The sequence below is a fragment of the Triturus cristatus genome, chromosome 2_1 (genome assembly GCF_964204655.1).
Source record: "Triturus cristatus chromosome 2_1, aTriCri1.1, whole genome shotgun sequence".
In the NCBI taxonomy this organism is placed as follows: Eukaryota; Metazoa; Chordata; class Amphibia; order Caudata; family Salamandridae; genus Triturus; species Triturus cristatus.
The window spans coordinates 873,964,069-873,980,226 of record NC_140581.1 but is presented as its reverse complement, the minus strand read 5'-3'; the positions used below and the strand labels follow the sequence as shown (position 1 = coordinate 873,980,226).

Sequence of the window (16,158 nt, the reverse complement as noted above, 5' to 3'; positions counted from 1 at the left end):
CTGTGTGTCGGCACCAAGCCGTGGAGGTGATCCATCTGACAGCATAAACAAGAGGGACTTATCCCAATTAATTTGGTACCTAGAATACCCTTCAAAGAGTTTAAAGATCTGCAGCAATCGGCTTATTGTAAACCGTGGTCGCATCACATAGAGAAGGACATCGTCAGCGTAGAGTGATATTTGTTCCTCCCATCAGCACCCCCCCGGAATACCAGCAATCACCGGGTCACGTCTCACCCAGGCCGCAAGTGGCTCGAGTGCCAACGCAAATAAAATCAGTGACAGAGGGCATCACTGCCGTGTCCCATTGTGGAGCGCAAAAGCATGTGAGACCGTTCCATTTACCCGAACTCTGGCCAGAGGATGTGAGTATAGTAGCTTTACCCAAGACTGGAAGTGTGGACCAAACCCAAACCGCCCTAGGACCTCAAACAAGTAATGCCATTCTATACTATCGAATGTCATACAGGCGTCAAGTGAAAGGAGCGCTGCCTCCATCCCCAGTTTGTCTTCACTAGGTGCATCACCCCACTAAGGCGTCGAAGATTGAGTGTGGTGCTTCTGTGAGGCATAAAGCCAGATTGGCCAGGGTGTATCAGGGTTGTAATGGGGACCAGCAAACGATTAACTAAGACCTTAGCCAAAATTCTAATTTCTGCGTTCAACAGGGATATTGATCTGTAAGAATTGCATTGGTCTGCCGACTTGCCGGGTTTGAGAATTACCACAATGGTAGCTGTTCGCTGGTCAATCGGTAATTGTCCCCGTTTCTGCGCCTCATTGAACATGTCTAATAAATATGGGGCAACCACACTTGCCATACATTTAAAGAGCTCGATGTGCAGACCATTTGGACCCGGGGCCTTGCCAGCTTGTAAATCCTGTATAGCTCCTGCTATTTCTTCGGTAGTTATGTCCCTATCTAATCCTTCCCTATCTTCCTCAGCCAGTTTCGGTAGTTGCATTTCTTCCAATTATTCTCGACAGTCAACGGCTGTCCTGGTGGGACGGGACTCATATAGCTCCTCATAGTAATCTGCGAAGGCCCGCGACATATCCTCCCCAGTATTATGTACCCGTCCCTGGCTGTCGCGTATTTCCGCTACCCAGCTCCTGTCCCTGTCCCTCTTTTCGAGCCAGGCGATCATTTTGTTGGCTTTAACCCCTAGGTCGTAAATACATTTCTAAGTTGCGATCGTAGCCGATCTGGCCGCATTGTGTGCCAGATCCTGGAGTTCTTGCTTCCAAGGTGCTATCCGATGTGCTAATTCGTGATCTGTTCCCCCCCCTCCAGGTATGTTGCCTCCAGTTCCAACACTGTCGCTTCTAGTTTATCCCACTGTGACTTCTTCTCCTAAAAAGCGCCCCCTATGCATGCTTGAACATAGCCCCTCATAACTGGCTTGAAGGCCTCCCACAGAGTACATGCCTCCGCCACCGTCCCTTCATTTTCTTGAAAGTAGAGTTGTGCCCGGTCCCGAACCTTCTGGGAATTGTCCTTATTTTAAAAAAAACAAGAGTTCAATCTAGGGGGAAGGATATGGGTTCGAGTCGGACCCCTCTCCGTAATATCCACAGGCGAATGATTCGAAATACCCCGTGGGCCGATATGAGTGTGTGAGAACCACACCTCCTCCCCTCTGTGTGTTAGTATGTAGTCAAGTCTGGAGTAACTGCCATGTGCAGCTGATTAAAAAGTGTATTGGCGGGTGAGGGGGTTATGTAATCGCCAAAAGTCTGTTAGGCCCATCGCATCGACGAATGCCCCCAATGGTTCAATCCCCCTCTCTCTGGTCGCCATGGATTCCTCATCAATCCCCGGGTAAATTTTAGAGTTCATATCGCCTCCCAACATTAAGAGCCCCCGCGGAAGGTCAACCAACAATGTCCCCAGAGCATCCAATGCCTCAGATCGCATAGCTTGTGGTATGTAGCACATGACTACGTTAATCGTTTGGCCTTCCCATGTCCCCATGATTGCCACGTATCTACCCACGGGGTCGTGCCAAACTTTCCCCACTGCGAAGGGAGACCCGTTTTCATTAGGATCCCAACACCTCATGAGCCAGTCATATAACCTGCATGTGCAACCATTTTATAGCCATACCTATCCAGTGCACAATATCTGTGGCCCTTGAGGTGTGTTTCCTGTATAAGTACAACTCCCGGGGAATGTCTGTGCAGGTATTGTAAAACTATGCTTCGTTTAATATGGCACCCCAGACCGTTAACGTTCCATGACAGAAGTTTGAGGCTGTTATGTCCCTGCTGGCCCCCCTCAGAATTTCCTATAGAAGTCTGATTCAGTTCCGGTCTTGGTCCTCTTGTGGGTGTCCCCATTTGAGTAGTAAGTGACCCTCTATCCCTAGTTGGGTGTATCTTCTCATCTTCCTGAGTGTGCAGTGTAGTGAAACTGACTCTAATCTAGCAATTCCTATAAAACTTAACATTCCTCTAGTCCTCTCGAATTGTACCATCCTGTGAACATGCTCGCACATGATAAAGTAGCTGACCTTGCAACAAAAAACCCTATAACACTTAACAGTCCCTCCCCTCCCCTCTCCCCACCCCCCTCCCTGCTACCCTGCTGGTGGGTACAACAACTCCCACCATCCCAACTCGCAGAGTGCCCGTCGCCCTGAACGTAACCATCAACAGTGGGGTTGGTCGGTGCCGAGCTCCTAAGGCTCCTACGCCAGGTCCCCATCCTCTGTACAATAGCAACCAAACGCTCCAGTCTCTTAGTGGCTACAATGACAATTTTGAGAGCAGCTAACCACATCGGTTAAGTGGCCATCTATATATACATTGCAACCACCCCCAAACAATGTTCACCCAATATGACCTCAACTTTACAGTTCATGGTTCATCCTGAGGCAGCTTCCGCAAGTTCCAGATCCTCTATACTTCCCGACTCCAGTGCGCCGATCAGTCCGATTCTTCTCCTGCCATCCTGTGTCTTTCTCGCCACTTCCCTCTTTTCGAGTTGGGGCCAACAGTGCGCCATCCTTCCAGCCAGTCCATGGCATCTTCTGGGGTTCCGAAGAACCACGTCTTTCCGTCAGCTTCAACCCTCAGTTTGGCTGGGTACATCATGGAATACTTGATTTCCTTGGCCCGCAATTCCTTTTTAACAGCATCAAAAGCGCACCTCTGACGTTGCACATTGAGTGTGAAGTCTGGGAAACTTCTGATGACAGCATTCTCGTGTAACAGGTCACCATGCTGATGCGGTGTTGCAAGATGGCATCCCTGTCTCGATAATTAAGAATCCGAGCGATAGTTGTTTGCGGCAAAGCTCCTGGTTTGGGTTTACGGATGGGAGCTCTGTGCGCTCGCTCAATGGTGAAATGAATGGAGAGGCGTTTGGGTTTGAGGTGTTTCAATATCAAGTCTTCCAGGAAGAGGTCCATGCTAGGCCCCTCCATTCCCTCCAGTACTCCCACCACACGGATATTATTTCTTCTCACCCGCCCTTCTTGGTCCTCCAGCTTGGCCACCATAAGGTCCTGTTGTTTCGTAAGGGCCTGAACTCTCTCCTCCAAACTCTTTGTACTAGTTTCCAGCTGCGTTACCTGACCTTCAGTGGCCGCGACTTTGTCTGACATCTTTCGGAAGTCTGCACGCAGGAGGTCCATGTCTAGTTTGACAGCGTCAGTTTTAGGATCTATTGTCCCTTTAAGGTCCACAATTGCTGCCATGATGGCACTCAGTGAGGGTTCCGCCTGTTCCTCAGATAGAACAGTCTGGGACATTGTCGCCGGTAACGATACTGCATATTTGTCCATTTTATTAGTTTGCACCCATGCGTGGCCCATGGGCTTCATTTGGGCAGGCACGCCAACTCCACGACGACCACAAAGGATAAAGCCCGTATTATTCACTCACCCCACTAGGTGTCTATTGGGTCTTATTCAGCCCCGCCTCCACTGGTCTGACAGGGGTCTCTATATGCGCCGGCTGCCAGCAGTGTACTGCGTCCTCGAGTGCCTGCAGATTAGGAGCCAGCCCTCCGGATCTCACTTCTCGCAGGAGGGTGTGTGGACTTAATTTACTCCATCCCACTGCCGAGACTGCTGCAGCGTTTAATCCATTTTTGACAGAAAGAAACCTTATTTTTAAATACAGAAATCAATCAACCACTGTTTGAAGTTGGATTTTTGATAGCTATACAGGAAAACTAACTTTTAGAAATGTAGACTTTGTCTGTCTGAAGCACTAGAAAGCTGATTAGCATTATCCTGTCAGCAGTTGCCCCTTGTCAGTGCTTTACTTTTAATGAGGTTAGAAAGTTGCTCCCACAGCAGAAACAGTGGCTTAGGCATTTTAATAATAAGGACTAGGTGTGAGGTATTGGGCTCATTCTTCTCTCAGTAAGGGAGGGTTAAATAATTTCTTTAATTTGAAAGGGACCAGGGTGATGTCTGCCCATTCATAGTGAAGTATAATGTGAGACCTGGGGGTGAGAGGCCTTTAGATCCTAAGGAACCATCCCAGTGGGAGGGGGTGCTTTTCTCAGAACCAGTTTGACGTGGCTTACAAGGCAGAGGGGACAGCTCATTTACCTAGTGTAGTGTAGTTCCTATAGTATCCCTATGCAAGACCTGCGCTTTTGGATAACATACACTGTGGTTCGGGTGGTAGACTGACTTTGTGCACCCCCACACCGTATGTTAGCCTAGTTTTTCATTAGCTAGCTCACAGTGCCACTAGAATCTCCTTTTATCAGAGAGATTAGTTTTTGGCAACCTCAGAACACAACAAATCCTGATTCCTCAGACTTGTGGAAACAATATACTACTTTTCACCCAGTCACACGTGCTTGCTCATTTTGAGAGATACACGGAAGAAACAGTCGAGCGTGTTTACAATAATAATTTATTGTACCGTTGCTCTAGTGTAAAATATATGCGCTGCTACAACTGTTACACAGTAGCAGAGATATAGGATCAGCAGTACAGTGAATAAAAAGGAATAGTACAGTTCTATAATTTCTATAATTTTGCAATAGTCATGAACACATACATTTACATGAATATAAAATGCATTTATAAAATAAAGCGCATACTCCTAAGATTCCTGTCTAGATGTACCTAAGTGTACCTAGCATGTGAGTAGGTGTGAAAGAGCTAATAAGCCTAAGAGCAAAGAATCCGGCTAGGCTTTAGTTGAACCCCATTACCTGAATAATGAGAGTGTGGGACCTCGTCCTGGTCTCGTGTTGGAGACCCCGCAAGGGATGTTCAGGCCACTGTCAGCTGGAGCGACTTCATGCAGGAGTCTCAGCAACTCTGGTCAGTGTGTTGGCCTTGAAGTCTCGGTTCCCTGCTGCCTACTGATAGCAAGATGTGCTGTATTTATACAGTCCTTGTGCGTGTGTTAGCCATTGTTCAGTATGAGGATGACGTTGGGGATTAAACCTTGTGCGTAGATAGGAGAGGTGAAGTATACCCCCTGGGTAGTGTTCTCATAAATTATTCATATGTGCTAAGGATGACGACTTAGCAATATCGATTGGGAAAAACCCTCTCTCTGCATGGAACTAGGTGAAAGGTTTAGTCCATAAAAGGTGTCAGTCTTTATAAGGCGTTATGTCCCTATAAGGCAGTCTGTTCTTATTAGGAGTTATGTCCTTATAAGACTTGTTCATATGAAATGAAGAGGAGATGATGTAGGGAAAGAGTACGATGTTCCCTGAACCTATATTAGGTTACCGATATGAAATATAACACTAGATACATTCTTGGCAGAATTGGTTTGCCATGTTGGAGTTCCCTAATAGTAGTGTATTGTAGGATACTTTGTAGAAAGGCAAAGAGAATGAGATAAAAAAAAGGGGAAGGTTTGCCTTAGAAAAGCTTTTTGATTTTGGTTAGGGAGTGACCACACCCACTGGCTAGTGAATTGTACAAAAGTGGCATCTCACCTCCAACTCCTCAAAACACATCTGGTCTGGACCTGAAGTAGAACAAGACTGGGCCTGCTGTCTGCATCCTGTGTAGAGACTTAAAGGGTTGGACCTGCTGCCACTGGTACACAGGACTAGGATGTGGACTCCAAGGGTAAGTTGGCTGACCTCCTGTGTGACTACAGGTACAAAATAATCAGCAAGAGGCCCTTTCCTGGAAAAATCATGTGACCAATTGAAACTGGATCTGAACTGGAACCTTCTGGTGGACTCTGCTCGGTGGAGTCCTGGCCACTAAGAGCTGTCCCTGAGGTTCTGGGAGCTTGAAGTGCCAAGAGAAGCTGCTCCCCAAAGTTGGTTGAAACAGGACTGAGGAAAATGTTGTCCTTCCAAAACCTCTGGAGGTTCAGTGGGACCTTGCAGCAAAGGTATCACATTTGAAGAGGAATTCATTAGATGTAGCTTCCAAAATGCATTCGCTTGTCGATTTTGAGTTCCATTAAAGAGATTGACGGTCTGATTTAGAGATTGGTGAAGAGTGTACAGAATATGTCAACCCAGTTAGGCATGCCACCAGTTTTTTATGGTACCCCCCTACTGGCTCTACCGTTGGAACATTGTCTACAATGGCCTGAAGGAGTAGGGGCTGTCAGAGTAAGAACATCTGGCAACTCACCCTATTTAGAGCAGATAGTCTGAATTATTTTTTCTGCCTGTCACAGCCAGAATAAGCCTGGCGATTAGAGACTGAAAGAAATAATGATCTCTACTTTTGTTTTCTGGGGGTTTGTGTCTCCAAACAAAAAAAATAGTAAATGCCCCCTTAACAGACGGGGCTGCTGTCCACCAAACCTTTAGTGCCTTTTCCTACCAAAACCGAAGTCTTTAGTTGAACCTTAGCAAAAGTGTATTTCATTTTTAGTGAACTTTGTCGGATATAGCCTGCAACCCTGCCCCGGAGAAGTATTTAGAGTGCCAAAAAATAAGCAAAGGCAGAAGGCAAAAACTTTGACCAGGATGACCCATTTAGTGTATCCAACCTCTGCTCCATTGCAATCATCCCAAAATTGCACCTAGATCCTAGTCCACCACGAACAATAACTTTCGATTAGGCAGTTGACTTTTTCTTGGTGCTTTTTGCTCTGAAACGTAATAAATCAAAAATGTTTGATTTACTTATTGTATCTTAATAATTTAGAGCAGACAATCTGATATATTTTTTGGACTGGCACCACCAGGAAAAACCTGGTGATAAGGGACAAAAAAAACCCAATTATCCCCACACCCTGGGAGACAACATTTGTTTATTTGTATTTTTTGAAAACCCCCAAATTTGATGAACTGCCCGTAACTGATGGGCCAGTTCACCAAACTTGTAGTGCATTCAGGAAAATGGATGTAATGCAATTCTGCTGAAGGTACAGAGATCACCTCTGGGCCAGAAATGATCTCTAAATTTGGCAGTCGGTAGTCCACCTGGGTTGTGAACTTAATACCCTCTGTCAGTCTGAACGATGGGTGTGTCACTCACCAAAGTCTAAATCAACCCATAAGTATGAAGGTAGAAATCCTGACTGGGGGAAGGCACAAAAAGAATTTGACTGGCAAGAGGACTGATGGGTGCAAAATATGAATTTTCACTCTCTAAGCTTTTCTCAACAAAAACGGAGGCTTCAGTGAGACCTCATTCAATGAGTATCTAATTTCGAGGGAACCTTGTCAGATATAGCCTGGAAACTTGCACTGTTGGAGGACTTCAACTTCCAAAAAGTAGAGTAAGCCAGAAGTAAAAGCTTTGACCAGCATAACCTGCTTGGTGTATCAGACCTCCGCTCCTTTGCAGTCAGCCTGAAAGTGCACCATGAACAGTGACTTGTGATCTGTGGTTTAATTTTCTTGGTGCTTTTTACACTAGTACTTTAAACATTCTATATCTTTGTTTCCCCGTATTATTTCTTAAAAATTGGTTGTGGGCTTTTGATTATGTATTGTTTTCACTTTTGAATTGTAATGTTACTGATAAAACAATGCAAAAACCAAAGGAAATGATGGACGGAGTGTTGAACATTGCAAACACTCACCCCCAGTCAACTGATCTGGGTTTAATCCATCACTGTTCTTTAGCCCACTCTGCCACCCCAGTTCAGACATGGCCATATGCAAATCAGTCTGACCCTGTGCCTCATGGGAACAGTCCAGCCCGAACTGCCAAGCCATGTCTTCCCTGGACCGGAAACAAGCTTCCTAGGACCGGTTTCTGGCATTTCAGCCGTCTTCAGGCAGGCTTGCTTGAATCCAGTGGCAAAGTGAGCAAGGGACTCACGTCTGAGCATACCCTGCCAACTTATGGCAAACAAAGCAAAAACCAAAGGAAATGATGGACGGAGTGTTGAACATTGCAAACACTCACCCCCAGTCAACTGATCTGGGTTTAATCCATCACTGTTCTTTAGCCCACTCTGCCACCCCAGTTCAGACATGGCCATTTGCAAATCAGTCTGACCCTGTGCCTCATGGGAACAGTCCAGCCCGAACTGCCAAGCCATGTCTTCCCTGGACCGGAAACAAGCTTCCTAGGACCGGTTTCTGGCATTTCAGCCGTCTTCAGGCAGGCTTGCTTGAATCCAGTGGCAAAGTGAGCAAGGGACTCACGTCTGAGCATACGCTGCCAACTTATGGCGAACAAAGCAAAAACCAAAGGAAATGATGGACGGAGTGTTGAACATTGCAAACACTCACCCCCAGTCAACTGATCTGGGTTTAATCCATCACTGTTCTTTAGCCCACTCTGCCTCCCCAGTTCAGACATGGCCATATGCAAATCAGTCTGACCCTGTGCCTCATGGGAACAGTCCAGCCCGAACTGCCAAGCCATGTCTTCCCTGGACCGGAAACAAGCTTCCTAGGACCGGTTTCTGGCATTTCAGCCGTCTTCAGGCAGGCTTGCTTGAATCCAGTGGCAAAGTGAGCAAGGGACTCACGTCTGAGCATACCCTGCCAACTTATGGCGAACAAAGCAAAAACCAAAGGAAATGATGGACGGAGTGTTGAACATTGCAAACACTCACCCCCAGTCAACTGAAAAAACAATTACACACTTTTCCTGACATGAGCCATAGCTGCTAGGGGTTAAGCACAGGTTTAAATTATTGAAACAGTGATTTTAGTATGTTAAGTTTATAGGATTTATTACTTGAGGTGGACTCACAGCCACCACAACTAGTCGCCAATATTTTACAAACATCCAAGTGAAAAGGTTTTGACAGGCATGCAAACATGAATCTTTACAGTTCGACGTGACATGTAGGCTTATGTTAAGTATTGCTGCATATACATATATGATATTGCATTGTATTCCACTCATCTGGTCCTGTACACCTCCATCTTTTGATCCTCCTCCTTCAATCCCCTCAATGCTGGTAAATTTAATTACACTACACTTCTTTTCCTCTCAGGGAATTATTTTCAGTTCAGGAGCAGGTATCCCACCAGTGGTCGGGCTCTTCCATCTGTGCTGGAAAGCAGGTCATGAACTTCATACTTGAGATCTTAAAAGCATTTTTTCCATTCATCCACAGTTGGGGTGTGCAGACATATGGGCTTTATCCCTAATTTGGTGCCATAAATTAAATCTATTTTTAGAACTGGTCTTGTACAGCAAATGTTCCATTAGGTGTGTCTCCCCTTTAACCACCTCCTCTGTAATCACTTGTAATTCTGCAACATTGAGCAAGAATTTTCAGATTCTCTTGGGATCCATGCTGGGCACTGACATATTTCTTGTATCCATATGTCATTTCCTGGCAACCTTGTGTTTCTGTGCCTGACCAGTTTTCGTGCAATTTTACAGGACGGACAATTCGTGTAAAGGCAAACAGCATGTGATAAAACTGGGGGCGGTAAAATCGCACACCCTAAAATCTATTTTGCCAGACATGTATAATAGCCAGAACTGAGCAATTTTATCCATCCCACAAGCAATTTTACTGCCCAATAATGGTAAACTAAGGTGTGATTTTACCACACCTGATTGGCCATTCACCTCTTAATCAGGGTCCTGGTGTACAAGCGCTGAACACATCGAGACGCATGCTCCGGTCAAAAACTCCCTTTGACAAGTAGTAGTACGACGGTCGAATAGTAAAATTGCTGCATTTTGGGGAGAGGATTAATTTTTAATCATCAGACTTTAACCCATAGCAAGAGACTAAAAAGGTAGAAAAGTGAGAAAGAAGTATGAAGAGAAAGATAAGAAAAAAGTGACAAAGGCAGAAAGCAGGTTTGAAGATCATCCTGCATGAGTGAGATAAAGACACAGGAAGTGAGGCATGGTAAAAAAGAGGCAGGAAGTGGAATCATAACAAATCACCCTTGGTATTGGGCAGCCCTGCTATTCAGCAGATTCAGTACAGCCTCCTTAAAAGTAATCTTTGCACCCCGGTACTTAATCATTATTGCAAATTAAGCACTGCATTCCACTAGAGTACAGTAATAGGGGAAGCTCACTGTGAGCACAAGGTGGACATACTTCTGTTACCCCTACATTCAGTATCAGGCACTAGCTATATTTCATTGATGAGGCAGTAGTTCAGTCCCTTTTTACAGAGGAAAAATATAGTACTTTTTAAGCTGGTGGTTACAGATGGGGCTCACCAGCACTCATTTTGGGGGGCAAAGAAACGTACTTTTCCTTGACAGACTTTGATCCAGAGCAAAGGAGAGAAAAACACGCAAGGGGGGGGGGGGGAGGAGTTAAAAAATGGGAAAACTGTGACATGGGAGAAACCAGGAATGAAAAGTGTGAGATAAAGGGGCAGGGAGTGTCTGCTGGTGGATTAAAGAAACAAGATGGAGTCAAGAGTATCAGGGGCATAACAGGGACCTCCTCAGCACAGTGCTCTGGCCTGAGAGCTCCGGATTAAATCCAGAGTAGGGGCCCCTCTGTGTACCTGGCGGGGGCCTCAATTTTCGTTACGCCACTGAAGAGTATGCAGCCTTGGTGTTCGGCACCCTTAACTTAGATAGCGCCGCTGCTGGCATCTGAACAAAACTTTGGGCCATGGCACATCTAATTTTACAAATTAAGCACTGAAGGAGTTCATCGTTAACCATGGCTTTAATATAAGCACACTGTGCTCGACAACTTGATGAAGAAATAACACTGGGAGAGTATAAATATTAATATAAAATAAAATGATGATTCAGAAGAACATATGCAGGAAGAATTTCTATTCACTAGGGAGGTGCATTAATTTTTAGTGTTCTTGTTTAAACATGCTTTAAATAACTCTTCCGCAATATTAAATATTATTTCAACACTTATCTTTCCCTGCTATTATAACTGCAAAACAGATTGAAAAAGGGAACCAGTGAAACAGCTTTTGAAATAATAGTTATTTATAAAAAGTAATATAGGAGCTGAAATTGGAACGAGATAGTCCAGAGTATGGATTTGCAGGCAGTTAAAATGAATGTTTGCGCTCGTTCCTGGCTACGCAGTTATGTAAATAAATCAGCACAAGTCAGAAAAAAAGCTGTCTTGGGTAGAGAACGAGATTGATCGAAAGGGGCTTTGCAATGACTCTTGTGATAAAAAGGGGCTTTGTAATGACTCCTGTGAAAAAATGGACTTTGTAATGACTCTTGTACGTCAATGGGGAAAAAGGTTATTTTACCTTTAGTTACATTATCACATCCACTCTTAGATTTACTATAGGAGAAACAAAATTGGTCCCTTTGTTTTGAGAAATGCTAACCTTATTAACTCATCATGATATACCTAAGATCTGTTGAATTATGGTTTATAAAATATCAATACTAAGTCATCTAAATTAAGCAACAGGGCAAACATTGCTATCAATTCATATGGAAAGTCAAAAATAAGCACTTGGAAAGTTTTGGGGAAATACTGTATTTTCTCGTATGCAGAGGTTTTTCTATGTACAAAACTGTACTTCCCAAGTGTGCTAACATAATTTTTCTTTTTTTTTTGTTCTCCATGTGCAAAATTCCTTTTTGTGTGGCCAAAATTTACCCCAGCGATTTTGGCAAAATTCAATCCATATTCCCTTATCAGAAAGGGATTTATTCCTGAAATCGTTACAGTAAACCTGCAGCATTTTATAAGGTTGAATTAGTTTGGTAATGAAGTTTGCAAAAGCACACAGCTATATCAGTTTGTGGGAGTCTACAAAATGTGAGACACTCCTAGCCCAATTTCCTTAAGAGTAGATTTTCTGAAAAAATCCTAATGTGAGTAAGTCTTTCATCATGCAGAATTTTAGGGGTTGCAAAAGTGATCTTACACTCATAATAAGGCTACTTGTGTGTGCATCCTAAAGTTACACACATATTTACATACTCAAATAGGTTTATGAATCAGGCATTTTTCCTCTGGGAGATGTCTTGCCAAATAAAATGCTGGTCAGAGTACCCAACGGTGTTTTCTCTAGCTTCTCCTTTTTTCCACCTATTTGCCCCTTTGATTGTAGTCTCCAACTTCACCGTGATTCCCTCATTACTGATTTCCAGAATCACTTCTTTGTCTTTCTTCACGGTATTGTTTAAAGTATTGTTAGCAGTTAGATTTTTCTATCTCACTGGAGCCATATCCATTGACTAGAGATTGCTCTCTCTAATCTGCAACTGTAACTAGTATCATGTTCAGACAAACAGAGGCTAGGATGCTTAGAACTGTAAATAGCCAGGGTATTTTAAGAAACTGGTCAAGTGAATTTAGCACAACTGTAATTATTTGTGCTCACAGTTTACTTACAGGTAGATTATCACTTCACTGCTCCACCTATGATGATTAAAAACAGAAGATCCAGTTGGCCGACAATTCTTCCAGAGAGATTTCACTAGATGCAAAGCGATGTTTGTTATTATATGGTTTCCAATGACATTTTGGGACACTATGCCTCCCGCAGTAAATCATGGCTCACCACATTGCAATGGTAAGGATTCAATATAACTTGCCACTTGTCGAACCCACTACATTCTCCCTAAATTAACATAACCTTTTGATATTTAATTCTGTTGATAATTGTTTTTCTGTTAGTGTGCATATAACATTTTTAGTGTTAGTATAACATTTTAATGTTAGTTCTCTTAAATGTAATTGTTCTATCCTTTTCCTTTTCAGATATTTCCTTTATTACTAATTCCTTTATTACTATGAATAGTTATTTTTGATATTTTATTTCCCTTTTCCATTACCCTTAGCTAACCTTGTTTTTTAAAATTATTTATATGTGTTGTATATTGGTTTTATTTGGATTGATAATAATGATATAATTCAAACAGATTTTTAAAAATACAAAAAACTATTGTTTTTAATAAAATTAATAAAAACTACTATATGAATTTAAACTACTCTTATTACATTTCTTCTTTCTTTTTCTCTTCTTATATTATTATTAATATCAATAATAATAATAATAATAATCTATTTTAAACATTGCTATCTGGGGAGTATAACACCCTCTTTTTTCCAAATATGAATTAAATGCATATTCAAGTTTTAATAGTTTATCATTTATTTATTGTTTTCATTAACCTGTATAAGATACATGTTTAGCCTTTAATAGCAGCTAATTGGGGTTGGCTGTCGGGAGCTTTAAACTTGACCAGACTTCTAAGATGAGAAAACATCAACTGAGCTGTAAGGGCGGTCTTGCCATGTATGTATCTGCCACCTGCACAATTGAGTCCTGGGACCAAGAACGCAATGATGTGGGATTGCAAGTAGTTGGTCTATCACTCCAAACATCAAACGACAAAACCAAGATAATTATCCTGGTAAATGTCTACATCCAGCCAATTGTTAGAACAAGAAAAGAGGTATGAGAAATGCTGTTTGAGATCACAACAGTCCTCAGGTCGGAGAGGCTTAGTAATGACTTCATTATATCAGGCAATCTTAACATGTGGTTAATGAGCACACTACCTGCTAATGAGATCGTAGAGGTGCAAGACAGTTATCGGATGACCCATCCTCAAGATAAACCGATGCAAGGATGGCACAAAGATGACAAGAGAGGACGGTCCTTACAAGGCAATCTTGAACACCTTTGCCTTAGAGCGTTAAACGGATGCAGACTCCCTGATAAACTGCTTGGCTTTTTCTACTTGACCTAATCTGGGGAATCCCTAATTGATTACACATTTGTCAGTCCCCCCTGCTGAACAAAATCTCCTCCTTTAGCTTAGGGGAGAAAATGGATAGCGATCACCCAGCATATGAGATGATCCTTGATATAGGCATGGATGACCATGCATGCGCTGCACATCAGAGGGCACACAATCACTTTCAAACATATAAAGTACACCTTTGACTCCTTCCCGGCGCTGACCTCAGAAGTTGAACAACTAATTGCATCCATTTGCACATTGGCAGAAGACCCTCTGTCTGGTTGAGAAAGGTTCACTGAAAAATTTGAAAGCCTGCATGCCAATCCCATCCAAAAAGATGACCAAGCACAAAAGACGACTCATTTGATAATGATGGCCAAAAGGAGGGTACATTCATTGTGGAGAGCTATTAAAAAATCACCAATGGACCCTTTAATATGGCAGCATCATTTAAGAGAGACGAGAATAAAATTATAATAGGAGAAAGAGAACAGTCAAAGGGAGAGATGGAACACCTTTTGCTCAAGATTACTGTACTACATTAAGTCAAACAACTCCGTGAACTTTTGATGGACTGTAATGGAGTTGGCAGATTTCTTCCAAAAGCGGCCTCCTCCTACATCTCAGAGTCAACTTGGTATCATTTCCTGCTTGACCACTTCAATTAATTGGCACAGCCAAACCAGCCTCATACACACAGAGATGACTTGGAGCCTAACAAATCTCTACCTGGGAGTAGTGACTGAAATTTATCCTGGGCCACTGTTACCACAAGCTTAGTGCAGAACCAAATTGGGCCGCAGAGAGGGTGAACCAGGCACAGGTAGAATTCCACCCACCATCTATAAGGATGACCCAATATTCTGGGCTGCACAATTAACACCTCTTTTTTCCAACATCCTGCAGCTAAATTGTATTACCCCGTCATGGCGTGGTTTGATCCTAACTCCACTTTTTAAGGGTGGAGACAAAGGGCCCCTGGGAACTACCACCTGGTAGCCCCAATTGACAACGATGCCAAATGTTTCCCTGGGATGCCACTAGAATAGCTACAACATTGGGCTGAGACTAACACCATCATTCCACCAAATCAGATTGGGTTCACCAAGCATTCAGGGACTTCAGTTAACATCATGGCACTCTCCATATTAACTGATCTGGCAAAGCACAACAAACAACCAGTATAATAGGGTTTCATCAACTAAAAGCCTGCATTCTATAGGGTCGACAGGGGGAAGCTCTGGCGGAAATTGGCCAATCTTAGCATACCAGGTGGCCTATTAAGGGCTCTGGAATTACTACATAAAGACACATGGGTTAGAATTAAAATATGAGTTGGCTCTTGCTTGTCCAAGCCAATTAAAACCACACAAGGACTCAAGCAGGGCTGTGTCCTTGCTCCAATCTGATTTTATCTGATCTCACCCATACACTAAATGCAGGGAACTCGCATCTGCCCAAACTGGGGGTTTTCATCTGTCGAATCTGCTATATGCGGACAATTTAGTCCTGATTAGTAGAACTGAGGTTGGTCTGTAGTGCCTTCTTGATGCAACTTCAGCTAACTCTGCAAGGAATGGATTGACAATCAACAGGAAGAAAAAGAAAATGTTCGTAATTCAAACACATCAAGACATGTGGTTTCTGGATAAAGAAAAGTTGGGGTTAATGAAATGTTTTAAGTACTTTGGAGTTTCTTTTAACAAGAACAGGAGATAAAGTGATCAATTAGAAGAAATTAGAGAGAAGGGCAATGCCTTGGCCTATGGGTTGAGGTCTCTCTACACAAAATTGAAAGGCCCTAGGCTCATGCCGATCCTGCAGGTGGCCCAAGCAAAGGTTCTCCAAACCTTAGTCTATGGAAGTGAGGCTCTCAGGGGATGGGACAGCAATATACTGGACAAAATGTTGCTTAAGGTTTATAGATTAATTTGACAAGCTACCCTCCCACTAAGCTCCAGCCTAGATGAGGTTATAATTTGGCATTGTTAAGCAGTCACTTGCATGGAAAGCGGCCTTCACAATGTGCTGTCATAAACTCAAGTTGGAAGAACAGTACAGGGTTTTGACTTGATGGCAGCAAGGCCAAGTCTACTAATAAGTACCAAAATGAGTGC

At 43.3% G+C, this 16,158-nt stretch overlaps 1 pseudogene; it reads right to left on the bottom strand.

Annotated features, from left to right (window-relative positions):
* Window positions 1-6,087: 6,087 nt before the first annotated feature.
* LOC146866014 (uncharacterized) overlaps window positions 6,088-16,158 on the bottom strand; it is a 92,455-nt pseudogene continuing 82,384 nt past the window's right edge.